General features: G+C 35.0%; 1 long non-coding RNA gene across 5 annotated transcripts in view; it reads left to right on the top strand.

The window, feature by feature from the left end:
- Positions 1–26,498, top strand: part of LOC125616933 — a 92,797-nt gene that overhangs the window by 52,685 nt on the left and 13,614 nt on the right. For all 5 annotated transcript variants that reach the window (XR_007347728.1, XR_007347729.1, XR_007347724.1 and 2 more), the window contains 2 exons: positions 4,392–4,482; positions 9,519–9,730. This is a non-coding gene — a long non-coding RNA (uncharacterized LOC125616933). The remainder of the gene's footprint in view (positions 1–4,391; positions 4,483–9,518; positions 9,731–26,498) is intronic.

The raw sequence follows: 26,498 nt of genomic DNA, 5'->3' as shown, positions 1-26,498 counted from the left end.
AGGGTTCATGTGTGATTCTTCTCTGTATCCCTCATAGTGCCTATCCATAGTCAACTCTGTCAAAATGTGTGGGTTGAATGATAGTGTCATTAAGACTCTGGCAAGATCAGATCAAAGCCTGCAGAGTTTCAACAGAGTCATTTCTTGATATTTTATAGTTTGTCCTACTTCAAGGAGATTTTGTCGCTCTTATTTCAAATTGGATATTACTCATTTTGGTGAATGAAACAAAAGCTAATGCTTGCCACTTATTTGAATCTATTTATTGCACATTTGAATTATCTGACAAACAATGCCTGAGAAAGTTAATTCATATCAAAATTAGTTTTTAGATTTTATTTGAAATTTAATAACAACAACACATAATTTTTCCCCAATAAGTCTGTTATAGGTCCAGTTTGCTTAATGATTTTTTATTGTGTTCTGTTTTGCAGTACTAGAGATTCAACCCAGGGGTGCTTAATCTCTGATCTACATCTGCAGCCCTTTTTATTTTTTTATTTTGAGATAGCTAACTAACTTGCTGAGGCTAGCTTTGAACTTGCCATCCTCCTGCCTCAGCATCCAACTTGATTAACTTTTAAAAAGTACTTCAGTTTTCTTAAAAGAAAATTATTTTGATATTCAGAATAATTTATCAGTAACTTTAATATAATATTGTGCTAAGGTCATAAGAATAAATGTGACATTTTTTCATAGGCCCAGAATTTTAAATGCATTTGAATCTGGTGCTGTATTCATCACCATGCTGGGGATCAAACTCAGGGTCTGACATGTGCTAGACAAGTGCTCTACCACTGAGCTATCCTCCCAGCCCCTCTGTGCTATATTTTAACTGTAGAGGGCTAGGTTACATTATTTAGGATAGCAATGAGTGTAACCTGGCAATGTCTTCATAGAAATTAGAATTGTCTTCATGCTATTAAAAATAATAATTTTCTGAGAATGCAAAATGGAACTAAATTTACCAGTGTTTTTCAAGATTGCCTCAAAAGCACTATTCATTTGGGAAAATATATTTGGGAAGTAGGCATCCTCCCAATATTGTTTCATGGCATAGAACATTTTTTTCCCTGTTTATTTTTTTTCTCTTATGTTGAAAGTCAAGCACTTGGTAAGTCACCTTGGACAAATGGAAGCGATTTATTAATTTGTCATTTGCCTAAACTAAAAATATCTTAATGAATAAAAAGATGTCCATCAGACATATATTCCTTTCTAGTAAAGCTAGCAATTCCAGACATTAGTGGACTGTCTTTGGCCATCTTGGTCTCCTGTAGGTTTGGCTGGGGAGGAGCAGGTGTGAGCTTCCAAAGTGTCTTTCCATGTGTCTCAGTGGGGCTCCCCTCCCATGCCTCCACAGGAGACAGCTCATCTGTTTAATCCTTACGTTTTAGTCAACCTTTGTTATTATGCAGACAGGGCTCCGAGGCTCAGCTGGATTTTGACTCTCCGAATGAATTGATGGGGTTCTTTGATCTTAACTGTGTATTGCATCTGTTTCATCTTTCTTCTTAATGCATAGTCTTCCAAACTCCAATTCTAGCTGGTGCTCCTAAAAGAAATTAATAATCACACAAACAAATAAAACTTGCCGGTGTAAAATTCAAGCACAAAACCCAATTCCTTGATTGAACTTTCTTTGTTTGGCATGGTAAAACTTCCTTGAAAAATCCCCAAAGCAATTTAATTACATTGCTCTGAAAGAGACCATCCAACTTGAGAGTGTGTTACTATGTGCCTGTGAATGTATATGTGCATTTCATAGGGTAGGGTCAGCTTTGCAAAGAAAATGGTAACAGTTGATCATTTTAACTTAGTGAATTACATAATAGCCTGATATTTTTAATAGACTGCATTGCAGGAAAAGGCATAAAACCTACTTATAAAATCTACCACAAAAATATAAAGAGCAATATTCATCTTTTGGGTGGGAATGAAGATACCTGCACTGCAGAGAAAAATCAGTTTAAATCAGAACAAATTATATGGAGAAATCAGTCTAGGACATAGTATGCTACAATATTATTGTTTTTCAAGACATATCTTTAAAATGAAATGTGTATGTTCATGTGTGAACTAAAAGTGGAAAAATTGAGAAAACAGTATAGACTGTTTGCCCACATGAAAGAATACAGAGTTACGGTAAATTGAGCCAGAAAAGATCAAGTTTTTATTTGATTAACCTTTGATATTCTAATCTAGTGTTTTGGAGACTTGGATTATTTTATGTTTACTTTCAATCTCCAAGAATCATTTATGTTCAAGTATAACGTGTTCTGGTGATGGTCACATTAACGTCAAAGCTGTCAGAATAATTTCAGCTGAGCAGGAAACTGATGCTTCCTAGGAGCCACAGGTCCTTGAGGGAGTTACACAAAAGTTCCTCTCTGAGAGCAGGAAGATGCTGTGTGACCATCTAGTACACTTAACATACACTCTAACCCAACATATTTAGGCTGAATATACTAATAACGGTTAGTGAATTGTCAAAATACACATTTTTCTTAGGCTCATTTAGAAATAGAACATATAAAGAATTTTATTCCTCAAAGAACTCTATAATATTGCAGTTTTAAAAATACTTGCCTAACTTTTTTCTACTTAAAAGTATCTCCCAAGCCCCCGCATGGTACTCCACTCTGAACTAGGAAGATTTTTATCACTATTTTTGAAGTTTCCATATGGAATCTGAGAATAACTGCAGGAAGGAAATGTGAAAGGTTGCCCAATCCCTCTTTGGGCAGAACTACTCTGAGAACCACTAAAGATAGCTTTACTCCTCTATGTCCACTTTATTCCTCTTTATTCTCCTCTCTGGAATGTAGTTTTGCTTACTTACTTATTCTGCCAATCAATGCTTCAATTTGAGAGAAAAGATCAAAGATGAGTGGTTTCAATGTACTTCATTTAATTTCCCTGACCTTATTTGCTTTCTCTCACACATGGTGGATGTGTTTCTTCTATAAAAATGAAAACCATAATGCTTACACTCTTAGCCTATAAGACTCTGTGCTGCTTGAACTTCTGAAAGTCATGATATAGGCTTTCCCACATGGATGGGTCAATGAAAGCTTAGACCTCTGATCTTGTATCTGTGCTTTCTTGTGACTTGCCCATCTCCAAATTTCCAGTCTGAGTAGAATAACACCTATTTGGTCCATTGATATAATTCTCATGTACATGCAGCTTACAGCATGAGAATTTATTTAAAAGATGATAAATTGCTTTCTGCACATTTTTTTTTGTGTTCATCAATTCCTACCTAATTCATTCTTAACTTGCTTTCTTATTCTTTCCTCATAGTAATTGGGTGATTAAATTCATTTCCATCATTCTACCTAAATGTGAAGGTTGATTTTTCTAATGTTTATCTCCAGAGAAGGAACAGAAGAAAACATTTATGGGTTGCATTGGTGGAAATGATCATTTCTAGTTAGTCCCTGCCACTAAAATGTGCTGGCTCAGGATCATTCACCATTCCTTTTGATCTATGGCTGTCACATTGAGAACCTGAACATATTTTATACCCACAAACTTTCAGAGAACCAGCATCCATTCCCAGAATTTGCCCAGGAATGTGTTATTTCAAAACCAGAAGTTTGAGTGATCAATTTGTAAATCACAAAATCAACTTAGCAGATAGATCATGACCAGCACTTGAAGGAGGAGGAAATTAGAAATTTTAGAATGCACTGTATGTAGTGAGGCTTAGTATTATTTCATGAATACATTTTTCTCAAATAGATTTGGAGTGTGTGTGGTACTTGGTCATGCTGTAAATGTTTTCTTATCATGGATTTCAGTGGGTAAAAAAAAGCCAGAAAAACAAAATGAAAACAAAGCATTGAGTTAAACCATATACCCTCCAGTAAGCTTTTGCCTGATGTTGGGCTTTTGAATTTAGAGTATTATTTTCCTATATTCAAATTCTATTATTTTTTCAACAATTAACCTCAAGCAAATCAAGGGAATTAGCTCATGGCAATGGAAATAATTATGAAAGCTTAGCAAATGCTTCCAGAATTATTAGGAGCTAGGCTGTACCAGCTTACTGAAGGTGCAATGCTCTTACTGATTAAACCTTTAGCTTTAGGTAGCTCTGTAAGAAACAGACATGAATATTTAGTTGCATAAGAGAAGCACACAGTTCACAGGAAAAAGGATTTTGTTAATACCTTATTTTGTTTTAGGGCCAAACAGAGTGAATATAAACTATGACTGTAAACTTGTGTTATGACAAGAAAGAAAATAACAGCTTTTATTCTTTTAAAGTATCTCCAGGTTCAAATCATTGCATGTTCACTTTTAAAACACTTTTGTGAATGTGATCCTTCTTTTTATTAAAAATTACATAATTATTTGTTTTTCTTTTCTTTTGTATCTACCAGGAGTTAACACAGGGAAGAAATTGTACCCTGATTGCACATTCACATTTTATCTCAGGACTGAGAAATGTTAAATGTTGTTCAACTCTTCAAGGTAAGTAATAGAGAGAAAAAATTATAATTGTTTTATATATAAGTATATGGTTTAATATTCGTTGCTCTCATTACTGGGCATGTCATTCTCACTCTCCGTAATGTCCGTGGTGGGATACAACCTCGGTACTTCATCACCCACAGCAGTAGTGTCACATGCAAGCTTGGCAGAAATAAAGAATATCAAGCTCCCGCCCAGCCTTACTGAATCAAAATCTGCATTTTAACAAGATCCCCTGGTATTTTACGTAATCATTAAAGCCTGAGAATTGCTGGTATATAAGATAAGGATAGCCAATTGCTATATGGACCTGTGTGCATTTCATGGATAACATTTGCTCAGGAAAAGAAAAATTAATAAATGGAAAGAACCAGCAGTTTTTCATACTCTGCAGCTGTGACTGACCAACTAATAGTGTCTGGAATTAATGATGATGACAGTGACGCTGCTGCCCACGAGAACACCTGTTTGTTACCTCGTGTTTCCCAAAGTGTACCATTTAGTCAACAGCTAAGGCATTTAACCTTCATCTTTCCCTTATAAGTTTATGCTATTTTACAGACAAAGCAACAGGTTGCCTAAACTCCTTACCCCCTGGTAAATCCAGGCATTTTGAGATCATGCCCAAGTCTGTGATTAGTAACTGCAACTTCCAAAATTAGGAAAGACTATTTCAAATGGGAAGAGAAAATGTAACCCTTGAAAGATTTCTATGAAGATATCAGTTGACATTTGTTTACATAGTATTTGCAATGAGCAATAAGTTGTCAAAATTTGCACATTTGAAAAGACAAGTAATGCCCTAAGTTTTAAGCCCACATCAGACTTTCAGCTTTTCAACTCACAATTTAATATGTATGTGGAGTATGTGCTGTGTGACATCATTGATCCGATTAGAAAGCCCGTCATCAGGACATCCTGTTGGCTTCTGGAGGACTTAATTCCCTTTCTCTGAGGACAAATATTTGGACATTTGTAACATGAGAAAGGACTCCTTACTTGAGATGACTCTAGAATTGCACGGAACGTAGGAATGCAGTTTCTCTCTTGCACTGAATCAAATACTTTTTAAGGAAGCCACCTTTGAAAAAGAAGATGCTGCAGGCATATCAATATTTTGACATTTACTGGAGGAGGAAAATGAACTCATGCAACAAATGGTATTGAAAGTAGTATTGAAACGAGAATAGAAAGGAAAAGGTAGTTATGAGGTATTATGGTATAGAAAAACAGTACCGTGTGCATAGCTGACCATCTGGACAGACACCAGCTGGTGAATCGTTCCCATCAGTATGGGAAAGTGGAGAGTTTCTGGAGCTTTTTATAAAAGACCGAAATAGACTGCAAATTCGAGTAGGGGGAATGATTTATTTTTAAGTTGTAAAATTTGCTAATGTTGTATTATTTATATGACTGTAAAGTTTATACTGTAAAGAATAGTTCTCTTTCCCCTCCTGTTCCCTCGGCCCAAATTTTCCTACTAAAGCAAGCATTGTGAGTGGTTCCTTAGGTATTTTTTAGAGATTTTTCTCTAAATATACAAACATTATGTACAAAATCCTTATTGAACAGAAGGATAATTCACTGTACATGTGATTCTGCCATTCTTCTTTTCCTTAAAATATATCCTATAAATTACCTCATATCAATATTTCTGGTCCACTCATGTAAATGATCCTATGGCGTTCCATAGTATGGATATAATACACCTTATTGAATCAGTTACCTTAGACGGCTTTTTTAGATTATTTTCAATCATTTACTGTTAAGTAGTACTGCAGCTAGGATCCTTGTCCATATATTATGCTGCAGCATCAGATTCTAGTGCTCCTCTGGTAGTGACAGAGCATATATTAGATACCTACTATGCGCTAAGCACTGACATGTGTTATGCATGATCTTCATAACAGTGTTACACGATGTTGATGATAACAGTCCTAATGAGGTTTAATAACTTGCCCCAAGTCTCAGAGTTAATAAGACAGGAGCTGTGCAAGGAATGGAGGCAGAATGTCTGACTCCTGAGACCAAGACACAACAGAGAAGGGAATAGCAGGCATTCAGTTCTTCATCTCGCAGGCTGGAGTCTGAAATTAATACACATATGAGACTTAATTAAACATATTCAAGTGATCAGAGGGAAAGGAAGGACTGTCATAAGAGCCAATGAAAGAAAGTTTATGGCGTCATCTGCAGCAGAGATTCAGGCTTCATGGTTTGTCTGGATCCCAAATGATTCTTCTCCAGGGAGAGGGTTCTGAAATCCAGATTGCCTTGTCCTCACCGACTGCTTCAACCTTTAAAGTAGTCCACACTTACGCATTGCATTTATGTTATCCACACCCAGTTCTGATGTATGGCAACTTGTGTACCCTGGAGGAAAAGCATTCTTAGGTGACAGTTCTGAATTGGGATTTGTGGCCACAGGAAGCAGAAATTAGCAAGTGCCCACACTGGAAAACAAGGATAAGAATGCCCAAATAAGAACACTTGAGATTTCTCAGATGATGCCAATTTCTCTAGGTTCATTCTCCTATCATAATCTCCATGTGCTGACAGCTCCACATCTTTATAGTCATTAAAGTGGCCATAGAGAAGTCAACATGGGAAGCTTCTTTATAAGACCTGTCTTAAAAAATTAAAAAAAGTCTTATAAGTCTCATACAGATTATAATTTGCGATTGAGTTTTCATTATCTTTTGTTTATTCTTATTGCTGTTGTTATTTTACAAACCAGTTTTGCCATCTAGATCATTTCAATGCCTGGTCTTTTGGTTTTGAAACACTGAGTTTTCTTTGTTTCAAAATACTTCATTTAATTCAGTGACTTTTTGGCTATTTGATAGAAAAATAAAGACATGTCAGAGTTATTGATATGGTAATTATTATAAAAGTAACAACTAAGCTATATAATGAGTGTTTACCATAAGTCAGGAAATATGCAAAGGATTATATATGCATTATTTGGCTTAATACCAAATTCCTCTAGAGTAGGTATCACTATTGTTTTTCCCATTTTGTAGCTGGAGTCTTATACTCTACTGTTTGAGACTGATAATCGTACATGCTGTGGTCAGCTCTCTCTATTAGTGAGTCTTATTTTTATGTATTCAACCAATGGCAGGTTGAAAATATCCAGGAAAAAATTATATGGAGACAGAACATATACAGACATTTTTCTTATTATTATTCAACTAAAGTATAACAACTTCACATAATAGGTATGTTGTAATCTAGATATGATTCAAAGTACATAGGAGGATGTGTATACATTCTGTCCAAATACCGTGTCATGTTAAATAAGGAACGAGAGCATCCTTTAGAGTTGACATCCAAGGGGATCCTGGAACCTTCCATGAATACTGAGGTACAACTGTACATCTAATTATGATGTTCAAATGTACTCAATAATCAATATATGAACATTTTGTATTTTGTTTTTTTCATTCAGTATATTGATTTTTTTCAATCTTCCTCATTATCATATAACAGCTGCCTACAATTGCCAAAGTTTATTTATTTATTTGGGGACATTAAATTCTTCCTATTTTCTTTCATAGATTCTACTGCAATGAAAAACCTTGCGTATGCAGTATATATTACTCTCTTTGAATTTTCTAGGAGAAAGTATTTTCAGTCAGAGTAAAGATTTATTTGACTCATTTAAACTTCCTGAGCTACAATCATTTTCATTGGGACATTATTGAAACCTTTAATTTGAGTTCTTGAGAAATGTCCTTTTTAACATTTTTTTCTTTTCTGGGAATGGTCTTTCTAGTATTTTAAATATATACTTTTGAATAAATATTACATAAATAATTACTATGTTGTGAACAATACCTAAAGAATGAATACTTGCATTACTTAATTTTGAGGGGAGGTAAATTGGGCTTTGAGGAGGATGGTGTGTTTAATATAAGTATTTGTGTTTGGGTATTCATATATATTTCTTGAGTAACTACTATGTACCTGGCCCCGTGGCAGTTGCCAAAACTGTGAGAGCTAACGTAATAGAAACAGCTCATTCCCAAATAGAGCTTTACTAAAAGTCACAAAGACTGTTTGTCTTTGATATTGTGCCAAAATGTACTAATATCCTCTGACATTTCCAGCTTCTTTATTGTTTTGGAATATGGAATATGACTCATTTTTTTAACATCAGCCCAAGAGGGTGAAGGATAAAGAGTGTCTTATTCTCACAAAGATACCTAGATCAGTATAGATACGAATTAAAATTTCTTAGAATTCCCGAATCCATATTTTCCCATCTCATCCAATTCTGGTGAGATTTTAGAAACCCTTTTTTTTTCTTGACAGAATGGAAGCATCCTCTTATTTGTATTGCACAAGCCTAGCTTGTATCTAAAAACATTTATGAATTTATCTTCTCAGGTCTTTAGGCTAAATAAACCAAGGTGGGGACTTAGAACCTTCTGTTACAGAAATGTCCTCATGTGGAAAAGGGATGGGCAGAGACAACTTTATAAGTCCAAATATTGCTTCCTGGGGTTGACTTAAGGCTACCCAGCCAGGAAGGTGGATTCTCCAGGTAGAAAAGAAAATAGAAGTGCACCTGAAAAATGAACTCAGATTTTTTTTTTTATGCCCTTCTTAATTTCTAGAATCTCCTAGCCCTAACATTGGGGTTGAAGTTCTCCCTGCTACAACTTTGCATATACTCTCTTGCCTGAACTTAAAACACTAGGAACTACAGGTCTGAAATCTGAATGTGTTCTTGGTCCTAAATCAATCTTGTCACTCCTCGGAAAGCAATGCGAGATAATAAGTAGTATTCACCTGATTGCTTTCCTGCTTCGAGACAGCCAGTGACGCGCGTCTTCCTGATAACCAGGGGTTTCAGATCTGAGGCAGGGATAAAGGGAAGCTGGGAGCTCGCGGAAGCTAAATTTGACAGTGGATGGCTGAGGAGAGGGTCAGAAGGGATGGAATCTGTGACACGTATGAGAAAGGAACAAAATCTATCTGTCTGCTCTGGTTGCAATGATGAGATGTCTCTCTGTCTGGCTTCCTTACAGTGGGTGAGTGATGGCACACTTCAGCTGGCTAATATCATAATTAACAAAGTTGTTTCTACACTGGTAAAGTTTAATCGGAAAATTTACCAGGGATATGATGGCATTGTCATGAAGATCACAAGGGACACAGGGACACGGAGTCGACTTTTGCTCAAGGCTGAACGGCAAAGCGGTGTAAGCAAGATGAGAAACTGCAAACTTGGAAGGCAAAGGTATGTGTTTTATAATTTCACATCCTGGGTTTTCTTATTAAGATTTTTGTTTCATGTGGTGGGCTTTTTTGTTTCCCGACCAAAATGATTCATTAAAAAAAAAAAGATCCATTATGTTTTTTAAGCATTTACAACATATTCTCTGAAAGCTTTGGGGGTTTTTTCCCCCCAAATCCAGAAATACAGGAATAAAACTAAACAGCTTTTGATACTGAGAATGGAATATAAAACAATATTTTACCTCTTGTTATGTCTAGCTAATCTTTGTCCGTTTTCAGAATTACGATGGGGTCACAAATATTAATTGAACACTTACGTTGTGTAGCACTGGATTTATTTCGTTCCGCAATGTAAAAGATGTTGTTTTATTTTGTGTGTCAACCCAGTTACAGCAAAGAAAAAAAAAAGGCAACTGCGGTTATAGAATATGTAGATGTTCTATTTTAGTTTCAAGAGGTGCTCAAAGTGGGGGGCATCGGGGTCTGGGTTTTGACTGAAATCATAAAGTGATTGAAGCTTTTTTACAACATTTATGAAGACGGGTATTCTTGACATTGTTGCTGCTCTCTGTCTGGCCTTTGATTGTTATACCTGTATTTTCATTTCACCATGGTCTGTGAAATGATCTGCTTTGCTTGATTGAATATTCAAGCTCTGGGGTGTTTCCCAAATTATAGCCTTCACATATTGCTAATTAATGAGCATGCATATGGATGAGGAGAGGCATGTGTCTCTGTGAGTATATGCCTGAGCCCTTCATCCAAGTAAAAGAGGGAGGAGGGGTCTTAAAAAAAAACACACAGAGGGCAAGTTTGGGTCATTTATGCTGTGTCACACCACCACTGTAATATCATGGTGACCAATTTGCAATATTGGGGATATACGTTGAAGTTCTTTTACCTTCCCTTTGCGCATCCAGGCCGAGATATCATGGCAAAAAGAAGTGAATAGTCCTTTGACCATTACAATTGTCTTTTGTGTCTTTTTTTAAATAGCAGTTTTTAAACCTTACATAATAGCATTTTGAAACACACTTACGCATAGCATGTATGTTTTAAATCAGCTCATTTAAACTTTCTCATAGTTTTATTCCTAATCACAAGAGACCTGATCGACTCAATATATTGATTTTAAATTTTGACATCAAAATTTCCCATTCGTAAACTTCAAAAATGAATGATTTTATGGAATTAAAACCTTTAAGTGTCTGGATAGTATTAAATGTTGTATATCAAACCTTGGTTTAAAATTTGTCTTGGCATCTTTTCAGTCGTTCCTAAAATTTAATGATGCTGATGAGAAAAACTAAAAGTGGAAGCTTTGTTATTACATGGTGGATGTAACTTTCACAGGAGTATGTTATTTTCATGAAAGAGATTCCTTTTATAACTTGGATTCTTCTTCTACCCAGTATTGGTCATTAGGCAGTCAATATATATATATATATATATATATATATATATATATATATATTCATCAAGTGAGTGAATTAATGATTTTAAGATTTCTACTGTGATTCAAATACGGTTAACATTTACTTTCTCCTAATCAATAACTTTTGTACACAGTAAACATCAGGGACAGAAACAAGCAGATGAATGGCAGTCACAGAGACACGGAGGATTAAGTTCCTAAAATAATATATTGTTTTTTTAAGCTAAACTTCCAGAATATTTTGTGTAACTGAGATTGGAGAGTTTTAGAACCCTGGTGGAGTATCAAAGGTCTATGAGGATTAAAAAGGGCCAAGAAAATCGTTCACAGCTAATGTCCCATTTTTAAAAAGCAGGATTACCTCCTGAGATGTGTGGAAATGAACTCTTGTCAGAGTTTCAAAGGAATTAATATATATATATATATATATATATATATTTTTGGTAAAATGTGCTAATGTAAAGAATTAGAAGATTAGTGATGTTTAATTTAATAGAATGCATTCTTTCTCATGGAAATGGGAATATAATAAGTGTCCTGTAGGTGATTGGGTTGTAGCAATTTTATTGAAGATTAAAGTTTGATTGACCTTTGTTAGGGTGATTAACCTTTCAGAAATTAAAAGCCAGATTGGAATTAGTCTGTCCAATTTAAATGCAAACATTGAGCAGATTCTATGTCATTCAAATAATAATAATAAAAACCCTCCTATTTTAATTTTCGTTTTTGCACGTCTGGTGAAATGCTGCTTTAGAAGGACCATAGCTCTGACAAGAGTGTCTCTGTGGCAGAGAATCTAGAAATAATGTGTATATTATTGGGAGCCTGTGGGGAGAAAGTCCCAAGAACCATTCTCCTACCCCATAAAACATCAAAACCATTCCCACTAGCTCTGCATAACTGGAAATACTTGCTCTCCAAACAAAAATGATCTAGGAATGTACTGAAGAGGTTAGGAATAAATAGCAATAACATCTCTATTCCAAACCAATGACAAAAACCTAAACTGAATATTATATCAATGTTAAATGTATACAATGGCTCCTGAAAAACACATGTTTTATTGAAGTTGCTTATGAACCAGTACCTGAAAGTTGATTATTTCTGATGTCTGGAATTTTATTCCCCAGGATCTCTAATCATCTCTGGATGTATTCCCCTTTTTCATTAGGTTCAAAAATTGTTAGAGGAGAAGCAAACTCTAATTATTTGCAATGGTACTTAATGGTTTAGTTTTATTTCTCTTTCTTAAATTATCTTGAAGCATTTGTGAAGAGTTTGCATATTCACATTGCTTCAAAAAACGGTTTTCATTTTTTCATATCATACTATTTTTTATTATTACTAAGTCAGTGAATCTTTTTAGTTTTAGGTCCCACCACCCAGTGAATGCATCTTCCTTTCATGTGTCTATGAACTATTAAAATGGTAATAAAGATTCTCTTCATTCCATCTGTAATTTATTTCTCTCTCTTTTCATCAAAGAATTCGCTCTGAATGTGTCAAGGTAGAAAAATCCAAGGTATTATAGTGTAAAAATTAAGAAGCCTGAGGTGCTATAGTTTATTTTTTTACACGAGCTTTTCATGTATGCTTTCAACATCCTTCTGAAAGATAGGCTTCCTCTGTAGGCCTATAAGGAAAGTCAAAAGATGAAATACTTGGGAGAGAGAGACTGAAATTATACACACTTACCAAAGTGACTGGCATCCTCTAGAGAGCTGGATAATTCCTTGAGGCATAAATTAATAATATGTTTAACTAAGATCTATTTGCTATAAGGATAATTTCCTAATTCTTAATTGTGAGACAAGTATTCCTCATAAACTGTAAACAAATATGTTGTTCTGTACATTGTCTGATAAAGTAGAGGTCATCAGCTTTAGTTTTGGCATAGTGAATTGTCGAACTTTAAAAAATTCATTTGCTCCAATTGTTCTCTTAATAAAGTTAATCTTTACTAAAAAAAAAAAAAAAAAAAAAAAAAAACCGTGACTGCTATATGCACTATTAACTGCATTTCATCTTTGATGAAAGCACTATTAATTCTTCAGATACAATTCAAGAATCTTCTCCAATTTAGAATAATCTTGTTCTACCTCTTATGAGAACTAATTAAAACGATTTTCAGTATGAACATTTGTTGCAACTCTAGCAACATTCTCTAAGCATAAAAAGCTAAAGTGCTAAACTACAGATAATCTCCTATACTATATCGTTATTAATTATCAGCATTCTTTTTCATAAAAGAGAATCATGTCTCTGGAAGGCGAAATTCATATTGTCTTAGTGCAGAAAGAAAAAATTGTTGGTGAAGAAGCAAAGGAAAATAAGATCATATTTTGCCAAGTCCCAAATCTAATCATTTGTTTTGCTTCTGTGTGCTTTGAAGACATTTTTATTCCTTTATGTTGCCTTTGTCTTCTGGCAATTGGTTCCCCTCTAATCCACCCAATCCCAGACCTGACATTTCCCTTATCGTTGTGAAATAACATTTTTTGCCATTAACAAGCCAAGATTAATCCATTTGATATTTTCATGGACCACATATTTTGGCTGGAGTCCCTTTGTTTAAAAAACAAACTGGTTTTTTTTAAAGACCAATGATATCATTTTATTTATAGTATATTGTTTTATTTATTATGTATTGTGAGTCAGCAATTTAATTCCACAAAAATTTAGAGTATGCCTACCATGAGCAATTTTATTTTGCTGAACAAAAGAGAGATAGCAAGTAGAAGTCTTATGGATTTTCAGGGGTATTTTTCATAGGAAAAATAAATACTCACCTATAGTTTTTTTTAAGATGTTATTCTCTTTAACAGATAATAATTCTAGAAAAAATTATTTGCTTAGTATTGGCCAAGTGAATTTTTTCTTGTGATTTGTTTGATAAAGTCTTTCAAATAGTCTAGAAACGATAAATGTCCCAATGTTAACTTTTCGTCTTAACTGGGAAGGTTAGTTCCTAGTACTAGTTTTGAGTGAGTTGGAAGGTGGCCCACTGTGGTGTGGTGATGTGTGGCCTACTTGATATATCCTATGCTATTTATATTCAAATTATCACACCAAGCGTACACAGTATAGTGGTCCCTTGGTATCCATGGGGGATTGGTTCCAGGACCACCAGGGATACCAAAATCCATGGATGCTCAAGTCCTTTATATAAAATGGCATTATATTTGCATATAACCTACACTTTCTGTATACTTTAAATCATCTCTATATTACTTATAATACCTAAGACAAGTAGATGCTGCATAAATAGTTCTTATACTGTATTGTTCAGAGATTAAAGAAAAGAAAAAAGTCTATACTTGTTTAGTACAGGCAAATATTTTTTCATTTTAAATATTTTCAATCCTTGGTTGGTTGAATCCATGTATACAAAACCTGTAGATACAGAGCACCAACTGTACTCTGCAATCTGGTGATGTGCTTAAAAACATATCCTTACTAAAGTGTCTTCAGCATTAGCATCTCTGCAGCCATCACTGACTGACCTGCCTCCAGCTTCAATAAGTTTTTATTGAGCACCTCCTATGTTCCATGTACTCCCTGAGACCAATGAGGTGGGTCTGTGGGCCATGTTTTATGGACCAGAAACTGCAATTGAGTGGAGAACAACTTCCCTGAAGTAAGGTGGTCAGTCAGTAGTCTAGCTGCTGGGTTGGAAGCTGGTAACATTTTAAGCCCTTCCTTGACCAAATCTGCCCTTGTGATATCTGTGGCATTCCCTCTGGCTAAAATTTGATGACTATAGGATCAAAATTTCTAAAAGATGACTTTAATCCCTTTCCTGAGCAAAGAAATTTACTGAAAGTCAGGAACTATAATGATAAAATGAACCTTCTCCTAATTCGCTCTGGAGGAAGTAAAAGAAATAGTTAGGAGCCTGGGATTATTCCCTGGTACACCCATGCCATGAACTTCACTCCGATGGCTCAATTCATGGAGACAAGAATTTTTCCTCCTCAAATTTGAGTCATTCAGTTTAATTGACCACTAGTTATTGGGCTTTTAAAATGATTGTCTTTAAAAGTATTTGTGCTTACCTCTTTCATTTAAAATTAATAAATAATTCTGTTTAACAGACTCTTCAAGTTAGAGGTGTTTTTGCCCCATGACACAACATTTCATTGTTGAATGTAGTTTGACAACCCATTAGTAAATTTGCCTCTGCATTTTATAATTGCTGCTCTCAAAATTGGGTATAATAGGCACAACATCTATTAGGTTTCTGTGTCATAGGTAACTGTCCAGTTTAAGCTGAATACATTTAAAGAGTATGTGGGAAAAAAATCTTTTATGTAAATATGAAAAAAGAACACAAATTGTACAGTTTACTGCAATGTGAGAAAGAGATAGCATGCTACTTGGTAAAGGAATTTTTGTTCTCAATTTCTAAATTAATATGAGAACAAAGGAACTCTGCTGAGTTAGGCAAAAAGTAAGCTCTGTGAAATTAACCCAGGAGGCTCAGAAATTTGGAATTGACAGATAAATTTGCACTTGGTAATATCTACCTTATGAAAATAATTCTATTGGTTTGTAAACTCTCCAAAACTGACTCAGAGGAGTGTGATCAGTCTAAATTCATCTCCAGATCCACCCACAGGGATTTTGGAAGGTTCCTGATACATAGTGGGAACTAAGGAAATGTTTGTTAAGTCAGATTGCAAGCTTCTATTACCATTAAAATAAAACTGTGGACATTAAATCCAATACTTCATTATGGAGACCAAAGGTCACATTAAGAAATAAATCTCAACTTCAGAATCTGAGGAGGAAAAGAAGTTGAGATGGATAGATAGGTGCATAGATAGGCAGATGCATCCTAAATTTCTCCCCAGTCTATTACAGAATGCTTTTAAAAGTGGCCCAGGGCTAAGGTTATAGCTCAGTAGTACAGCACTTGCCTAGCAAGGGTTCGATTTTCAGCACCACATATAAATAAATAAAATAAAGGTTCATTGACAACTAAAAAATATTTTTTTAAAAAAAGGTGGTCTGGTTTTCTCCTTCACTTTAGCATTAACTTTATACCTAAGAACGCTCCTCCTGAACCTGTTCATCACTAGTTAGCCACTTATTACTCACCAATAAATTAGTTTTTATTAACTGATTAGAAAATTTAGTCAAAATTATCCATTTAGTTTATATTTGTAGAGAGACAGAACTAATTCATTAAATATTAATTTTAATTAAAATATTAAATTTGAAAACACATGGAAAAGCAACTAAAGGGCATTAAGTAGAAAGTAGGAATATTGAAGAGTGTCGGCAGAAAAATAAGAAAATATTATTGTGATTCTAAATGCCAAGTACTTTGTAGCAGAGAAAATTAAAGTAAACCATAAAATGAGACACACTGAAAGAATCTTCCCCCAGAGATGCTAAGCAAGATGGAAGACTAAGTTTGACCAACATCCCTTCTAATTATATAAATACTTGAGAATTCATTAACCATTTGAGTCTTGCTTGATGATGATTAAGCCCTTAGGCAGATGTGAATCAACTTTACTATATGGAAACATTGAAGAAAACATTTATGAAAAATATGATCCAATTTCTGAAAATACAGGCCAATTACAGATTGAGATTTAATTTAGGAATGTTACTCTGGGTGCATGATGTATATATTAATGATGATTTCTCTCCCCTCGTTCTTCATCTAAAAATGAGATTTTTACTTATTGACATATTACTGAAGAATCTAGCTTTTTTTCTCTAAAATTACACAATTTTTTGCATAAATGTGCCTAATTACCTGAATTCAGTTTTGATTAGCAGTGTTAATTGATGCAGCTGTGGATGGTATCTGTTTACCTAAATTACCATGTGCAAACAGCAATATGTCTGGAAGTGAATATGCTAAACTGAAAATACTAATTAGCTAAGACAGATTGTTATTCAAGTCACATTGTGGAGCTTTCTTATGAAAGCCTGGATATGTCAGGGTTTTATGATATTCAGAAAGAAATGTCTATATTACATATGATTTCTAAATTTAATTCGTAAGAACAGATGGGATGTCAGCCAGGGTTCTTCTGCCTTATTCCGTTATTAATGTGAATATTTTACTCAACTGGAGATATATTCATATGTTTTTTTTTTGTGAGAAACTCATTGTGAGCTTTGACAAGATGCCAGCCCTGTGCATATAGACTCATCTATTTCTTGACCAATATATTTGCAGATTATATCCACCCACTATCCGAAAGATAAAGATAAATAAACCATCTTGCAAGTTTAATCACATCAACTGGTTAATTTCATCTTATTGCAGAAAGGTTAGTTAAATAGACAGCTTACACTGAGTAGTATTTTATTTTATTGTTTTCCCTTTTGCATACCAAGCAAATAATAATTGTAAAGAATTGATCTTAGAATTCTTAAAAATCCTTGAATATTTCATGGGCCTAAAGGTGAGTGTTCCTTGTTTTTGGATGATCTGAAATCTTTTATCATTTTTAAATGGATCACAAAGCAATGCTTGTTTTCAGGGGCCTGGTTTGAAATGTTACAGCCTTTTTTTGTGTCTTTGTTTCCTGTTATCTCTGTCCTAAAACACGACCTGCTTTGTTTAAGGTTTTTCTACAAAGAGAGCATTAATCTTTCACCTTCTGCTGTGGCACTCAGCTCTCATTAATGGCCCTATAACTTAGAAGAATCTGAAGATTATGGTACAAATCCTGCACATCATTCAGTAAAGAAATAACGGCTCTCTTTCCTTTCCCAAGAGACTAAATGACTGTGCTTAATGTGTAATAAGTCTCCTCTTCCCAAAGGCTGGGAAGATGAGGCCTCTTGACTCAACCTGAGGGCTTCAGATCCTCTATTAGATATTTTAAGATGCTGTGAGCAAAGTGGGGATAATTTTCACAATGCAAATTTGAACATAATTATAGTTTGGCATATTTAATTTAGTTTTAAGTGAAAATTATAATTACCAAAAATTGAATTATTTCAATTATGCTAATTTCTATCCCCAAAGTTTTGTGTAATTTGGGTTCTCTACGATAGGTTAAGATCTAGCAAAATCACAATGGCATTGAATAGTATAATGAGGAATTTGGGACAATGGCTCTGTTCTAGTGACATTTTTTTTGCTATAAAAATGATAAAGTACCCATGAAACTGGTCCAGAAGAATCATAAAGTACTTGAGATCACTTTCATCAAAAGTGTAAAAATATATATATATATTGAATGTTTGTGTTCTTTATGTTCCATTTTCTATACCAATATCAATAATAAGATATTGTTGCTGCTTGCTGTCTCATCAGGGAAGCTAATCTCAGTATTTTAAACATTAAATTCATGTGTAACAGAGTTACGATTTTTTAATAGTATACTTTCAGGAAAAAACCATGGAAGTTACCTTCAGAGTTCTCTTGCCTTTGATCATCATTTTTGCATTATGGTATTTAGTGCACGTTTCTATATTCTTTGAGGTGAAGACTTGAAAGGTTTTGTTGCTGAATGTTCTATGGAAGGACCAAGAGAGTTCAGTGTTATAGCGTGTGTGTGTGTGTGTGTGTGTGTGTGTGTGTGTGTTTGTAAGTAAATCACCTAAGCAAAGAATTCAATTTAGATGCCAGATTCAACCAACCAGTTCGATTTGTCTGGGATGTTTACTTTCTGTACTGCCAGGTTCTCTAAAGCAACCTAAGTCTGCTTTTAGGACCTAGACAAAGGAAGTAAACTCCTCCCTCAGAAGCACAGCTCTCTGTTCTATAGGGAACAATGGCTGGGGCATTCTTTACTCATCCTGAGATTTTCTGGGAATTTTAGTAAAAAGTTGTTTTGTTGTTGTTTTGCTTCATGTATAGATGTGGACTTGTCTTGCATTGGGGTCCTTATTGCCACATGTGAGCATTTCTACAGGGTAATTTGAAAATGGGAAAGCAGGTCAGGGATGTCAAATCAGAAATGGAATTTTTATGGAGTTTTATCAAACATTCCAATGAATTGTCTTGAGGCAAATCACTTAACCTCGGTGTGCAAATTAGTTAATTTTAAGAATAAATATAGCTATCTTTCTGACTTATTAAGGATTTATCACTTGTGCCCAAGGTTCAACAGATCTGCAAATGAAGTGTATGAATCTTTTCTTTGAACTCTAATTGGCATGTGGGGGAGGCAGGTCTGACTGAGTTAAAGGCTGTAGGACTTAATCCTTTGAAGAAATTTTGATTTAGTTTTATGACTTCTAAGTATTGCTAATGTATTCTCAGATTAATTTGACTCTCACTGCTTCCTTACTCTGTTCCTTTCCAGAGGATGGATAGTAGGCTCCCTGAGGGAACTCGTTACTTCTTTGCTAGGGTCTGTCTTCTCCCTGCACTCAGCTTTATCCCAGAGGGGTGGTATGCACACAGTAGGGCTCTTAGAGTGCTCTTGGAGTAAGTGGAGGTTGCCAATGAATTAAAAATCTTGGCCATTAATCCCATTTGTACCTCTCAGTGACCTATATTAAAAGATGTGGTGTGCCATCTAACCCCAGGAACATAAACCCTCTTAGGGCATTTAATAATTTTGAAAGCTACTGGTTATTTTGAAAAAGCTGCACATTTTTGATTAGTTTGTATTCAATTCAAAGGAACTCTCATATTTCACGAAGGATGAAATACATTTGAATTGTACCCTGAAAAATATAGCACACAATGCACTTGGGTAAATGGATGGGATTTGAATGGATAAGCAAAGCTTTGTAGACAAGTAGACCTAAATTTAGATTTTTGCCTCTGTCACTTACTAGAAGTGTAATCTTGGGGCATTTTCTTAACTCTTTTGGGCCTTGGTTTACCCATATTAAAAGATGGGCAATGTCTATGTATGGTGATGGTATGATGAATAAATTGCATAATGTATATAAACACTTCCTTTTAATATCAAATTAAAAGGAAGTAGAGCCATAACTACTGGATTTAATACAGTAGCTCTGTGTCAGATCAACAAAGGCAATTAGAGAAAAACTTAAAATGTAGCACTCATTAACTTACTTAAACTCTTCTATAGTGAAAGTCTATTTGTAATCCCACCAGTATGTTGTATATGTGTGTACATATATGCATTTGCATGTGTGCATATGTGTGTGTGTTTATAAACATATATCAAAAGACAAAATGAAATACCTGGCTTCCTGGAAATACATAATACATGAATTTCTGGCTTCCTTTTCTTCTAATAATTTCTTTCAGCTATCTAACATTTCATCAATCCAAACTAATTCTGTACATGTTACCTTCTGTGATTTCCCAGCAACAAGACATTCTTCCCAGGAGCATTACATTCTTCTTTATTACCTAAGTTCTCTTATTGCAGTGAAGAGCAGGAAAGAATGAAGGTAGAATGCACTTGGAATCTTTTTCTAAACTGTTTGGAAAAAGAAGCTAGTTTCTCTACATTATAATGGCATTGAGAGTAATGTCCCATGAGAATAATATTACATCTCAATATAGGGTCCAGGGATGAGGACATTGTGACATCTAGGTACTGTCCACATTTTGAAAGGTGGATGGGGTTAGTTTCTCCTCAATACACATTTACTAAAATATTCTGATCCATTATGTTGTTTATAACAGTTAAATATTACCATTTCTGTTACTATCAGGGCTTGTATGAAAACAGGGCAGGCTAATGGCAGAAAAACTGGGACCAGAAGCTTAGGTCTCCCTTAGTCCTGGAGATGTAAACATGGGGAGATGTCTAGGGATTTCTCAATAAATTAGCACATCGAACCAGATGCCAGAAAAAACAAAATCTATTATCCCCTCTTATAATGAAGTTAGTTACAGGAGAAGGATAATATCCCAAAAAAGCCATCTCATCTATTCATAGTTTGTTATCTTGGGTTAAAATATTTCACTGATTCCATAAAAATTTTCTAAATATCTTCTATTTGTGAGGTATTTTCAAAAGCACTATAAGAATATGGAAAATTTAAGGTAAGGGATAGTACCTTCAAGGATTTTACTTTATGATAATATATCTATTACTGCAAGAGCAGTATTATTAAAGTGGTAAATTCTTATTTTAGTTCTAAGGATATTTAGAAGGACATTCATTCATTCATGTATTCATTCAATAGCATTTATTCCCCTGTGCACTGGGTAGTAGAATACAGAGACATGAGCTTTGAAATCAGGTGGTCTGAGTTTATATCCTTGGTTCTTCACTTACTAGAGGTTGACAACTTATGTGAATCTTCAGCTTCCTTGTCAATAAAATTGGGTTGATTGATTATGATAAGATTTATATGAAGATTGCATTTGTAAGTTACTTCCCACTCTGTGTAGCACACATACATCCAATCACTATTATTTCATGAAAGTGAATGCTTTTCCATTCAAGGAACATAAAAAGTAGTTAGAAGTGGACCTACACACACCTAGAACAACTAGAGAATTATGAAATGGCATATAAGTAAGTGAAATCCAACATGGTCCAAATCCCACAGGTGCTGACAGAATTTAGAAATAGGAGAGGGCTTTTAGAGAAATGGCAAACAAGAGCAAAAAATGCTTTCTGTACCATGTGGAGTCTGGATCTAGCCATTGCTTTGTTCAATATGTGCAGTCCACTGAACATTTCCCTGGAGACCTCTGTTAATTTAGGAACCTATGACATCTGTGCAATTTAAATAGGACCAGAGCCCAAACCAGAAGCACATAGAACAAGAATTCCTGTTCAGTGTGTGGATTGGGGCCCTGTTCATCCCCGGCCTTTGGTTTGTGAACTCTGTAGGCCTAATTGACAGTGGGCGCTGCCTCTTCTGATAGCACACATCATAGAATTTTGGTATATGTGGACTTGCTCAGAGTTCTTAGGACCACAAAGTCCAAATTAGATTTTTGTCATTAGCTTGTCAAGCTTGTCTTAAGCCCACTTAATGAGGTCTGCGGTGGAATGTCTTTCATGTCCTGTGGCATTTCTGCTCAGTCTCAGCTACTCTCAACTCTGGCCAGAGGAGTTAACGAAGTTACCACAGTGCTCACTTGAGGTCTGCTGCTTCTGAAAACATACCTCCTATGTGTTTGGGTATTTAAATTCTGTTTTCCAGCTTTTAGGGTTTATATCTTCGTGATGCATTCGAGTGCTATGGAAATAAGACCAGATGGATATGACAACCAGCCATTCGGGAAATTACGTACACATTACATTTTAGAAAACCAGTGTACATATGTCTGTGTGGATGCATTCATATGTTGGATTATTTTTGTTTTATCCAACTGGTTTGGATTTCAGTGAAGCAGTTACCTAGAATAACGGCCTGAAAATTCCCCTCGGAGGAAAAGCGAAAACATGCACTAAGTTTTTTTGTCAAACGGGCCTGAATCTGGGGACAGAAAAAAAGGCCACTCTGTGTTTCTCTACCTTCCTTTAGCTTCCTCCATAGTACTCACCATTCACTCCCTGACATTCTCTTGTGAGTTTACCTGTTGTCTGTCATTCCCCTACAACTCGGGAAGGATGGGACATTTGGCTGCCCTAATAGTGTACTGTTTGGCATGCAGTACGCACACTATATGTGATAATGAAGGAATTGGCTCTCATAGAGAAATGGCATTTGGTTCTCTGTTGGGCTGATACCAACATAACATGGTGATATTGTCTCCTAAACGATGAACATGGGGTTGGAATAATGGCGATGACACTGCCTGACATTTATATAATGTTTACTATGTACCAGTCACTGTCGCAAGCGCTTCACATCGAATCCTGACAAACACCCTGAGAGGAGGGGGCTTTTATTCTCCCTGTTTTATGAATGGAAACCTGAAGCACAGATACTATGCTACTCAGCCAGGTTTTGAACCTACCAGTCCAATCTTCTACATCATGTATTGTTAAAGTGTGGCTTCCGGGATTTAAAACAAGACATCTCAAAAATGTATCCACCCTTTCAATTAGCAAAAAAATCATCACCTAACCATGATCTATCAGTTCTGTGTGATTCTTAAATCTGCTATTCAGTTCAGCTCAGTGGTGCAAGGGGAATTAGGAATCTGTACAATCGCTTTTCCTATTTTGTGTTGCTCTCTTCATTGATTTGCCTACCTACTTAACCTTCAACATAAAAGGAAAAAGAGAAGGAAACTAGATGATTTATGCTGTAAATAAACACTGTGGGTTTCTGGGCCAACTAAAATATTGTGTTAACAAACCCAAAGCATATCATTGAGCTCAATGGAATAATTGGTATTGGAGATGTTATCTTGGCTTGTTTATGGTTATTCAAGTTTTTCTTCTTGTACAAATTGTGAAAGGATAATGAAATTTAGGTTTGGAATTAAAACATGTAGTAGAAATTTTAACAACAAGCACGGTCTGCTTAGCTGGATTTCGGGAGGCCGGTATTAAAGGTGAGTTGCTATTCCTCAGGAGGATTTGTCCCACATAAGTGCTGGGACAACCCAGAATTGCAAATCCCCTCAAAATGGATGAAAACGCCCTCCATATATGTAGAAACAGTGTGTAGAATCTAGTGGTTGATAACACCTCAAAAGAATGGCACAATTTTCAGGGGTACATTTGTGTACTGGGGCTCCATTGCCAGAGATACATCTGAATTGTGTTCCTCGCCTGTACATTTCCCTGAAACACTTCTATTATCTTTCCACACAGTAGTAGTGTTTCACCTGTTCATTTCCCTGCCACCTCCTCCAATCAGTCTAGCTGCCAAAATCGATTGTCATCCACCTTCCTCTCCTGAACTACTCAGTCTTATAAATCCCATTCAAAACTAAAATAGCTTTTGTTTGGGTTCACACACTCCTCCTGATTTTTTCTGTGTAATGAGTATTTATATGTAATACAATCTTGTTATTACCTAATGTGCTAAGATATCAATTTCTTCCCCTATTAACTGAATGAGGAAATTCTTGTGGAACGCTTAGCAATGTTGTCCATGGTAACAAATCCCAATAAATGAAAATTTAAATGGAGCTAATTAATATATGCATTACCTCCGCTTAATTTTTTTTTTTTTTTGGGTGAAAGCTCTTAAACTCAGGATTTTCAAGAATACAATACATTGTTGTTAACTACAGTCACGTTTTTGCACAGTAGATCCCTTGGACTTATTCTTCCTAACTGAAATTTGATATCCTTAGACAACATTTCCTAAAGCCCTTACCTCCCATCTCCCCCCTCCAGCCCGTGTAAATCACCCTTCTACCCTCCATGACTTCAACTCTTTAGATAGCCCATATAGGTGAGGTCTTTCTGTGCCTGACTAGTTTCACTTAACATAGCATCTTCTGGGTTCATCATTGTTATTACAAATGACAGATTTCCTTCTTTTGAAAGACCAAATAGCGTTTGGTTGTGGATATATGCCACATTTTCTTATCCATACATCTGTTGGTGGATGCTTAGGTTAATTTCAGATCTTGGTGGTTATAAACAATGCTGTAGTAAATGTGGGGTTACTAATTTCATTTGGCATACTAATTTCATTTCCTTTGGATTTACTCCAAGTACATAAATTCCTGGATCATATGGTAGTCTTATTTTTAATGTTTTTGAGAAACTTCCATATCCTGGTTTCCATAATGGCTGTACTAATTTACATTCCCACCAAGGGTATACAAGTGTTCTTATTTCTCCACATTCTTGCCAACACATTATCTTTCATCTTTTGATAATAGCCATTCTGACAGGTGTGAGGTGATATCTCATTGTGCTCTTAATTTGCATTTCTCTGATAATTAGTTGTGTTCAGCATTTTTTTTTTTCATATACTTGTTGGCCATTTGAATGTCTTCTTTTGAGAAATCTCTCTTTGAGTCCTATGCCCACTTTTTAAATGGGTTATTTATCTTCTTGTTATCGAATTGAGTTCTCCATATATTTTGAATATTAACTACTATGTTTTGCAAATATCTTCTCTCATTCCATAAGTTGTCTCTTCTTCTGATGATTGTTTACTATGCAGAGACTTTTTAGTTTTCTATAATTCTCATGTGTTCCTTTTTACTTTTATTGTTTGTGTACTTTCTGGGTCATATCCCCAAATCCTTGCCCAGACTGATGTCATAGAGCTCTTTCCCTATGTTTTCTTCTATTAGTTGTAAAGTATCAGCTCTTTCATTTAATTCTTTAATCTAGTTGAGTTGATTTTTGTATATGGTGTGAGATAAGATTTAATTTATTCTTCATATGGATGTCCAGTTTCCCCAGACATCCATTTATTAAAGAGTCTATCTTTCCCCCATATGTGTTCTTGGCACCTTTGCTGAAAATCAATTGACTATTAATGGGTTGATTTATTTCTGAGCTCTCTAGTCCATTCCATAGGTCTGTGGGTATGTTTTATATGCTAGCAACATGCTGTTTTCATCTGTTTCAATACAATAGCTTTGTAGTATATTTTGAAGTCAGGTTTTGTAGCACTTTTACTTTGGTTTTGTTTTTGTTTATGCACAAGAGTTCTTTGTTTATTTTGTAGTCCTATGGGAATTTTAGGGGTTTTTGTTTGTTTGTTTTTCTCTATTTCAGTGAGATTTTGGTAGGGATTGTGTTATATCTATAGATCACTTTGGACAGTATGGGCACACTAGCAAAATTAATTCTTCCAATCTATGAATGGGGGATATATTACCATTTATTTATGGTTTCAATTTATTTTATTAATGCTTCATAATTTCCAGTGTATAGTATTTCATTTCCTTGGTTTTATTTATTCCTAAGAGTTTTATTTTTTTGTATCCATTATAAATGAGATTGTTTTCCTTATTTTTTTTCAGATAGTTTATTATTAGTGCATAGAAATGCTACTGATTTTTGTATATTGATTTTGTATTTTGCCACTTTACTGAATTTGTTTATTAATTCTAACAGTCTTCTGGTAGAGTCTTTAGGGATTTCTATAGAGAAGATCATATTGTCTGCAAACAAGGACATGTTAACTTCTTCCTTTCCAGTCTGAATGCATAAAGTCATTTCTGACCATATTAAAAAATAAAAATAAAAGCAAAGTAAAGTCAACTCACTGAATTTTTTAAATAACTAATAGAAATTGACTTGAAAAGGGTTTTTTTTTTCATTCCTTTTTTATGGTTTTAAACCCTAAAACTGACTATAGAACAAATTCATCTTTCCATAATAAGCATTAAACAAAGCCCTATAAGAAGATGAAATATTCTTAAAGGCACAAATCGGTAGTGCCTTCAATCCTTTTTTGGAGCACAGAAGGGAACAGGTTTTACCTTACCATATGTCTGCCATAGTGTTGAGAGTACCTTTTGTATACATATGTATTTATTTGATTGATTAAAAAATGCCCTTTACCTTCAGAGCCAGAGGAACCATTTTCAGAAGCATGT

The sequence above is a fragment of the Marmota marmota genome, unplaced genomic scaffold, assembly GCF_001458135.2.
Source record: "Marmota marmota marmota unplaced genomic scaffold, marMar, whole genome shotgun sequence".
Lineage (NCBI taxonomy): Eukaryota > Metazoa > Chordata > Mammalia > Rodentia > Sciuridae > Marmota > Marmota marmota.
This window is presented reverse-complemented; position numbering and strand designations above follow the sequence as displayed.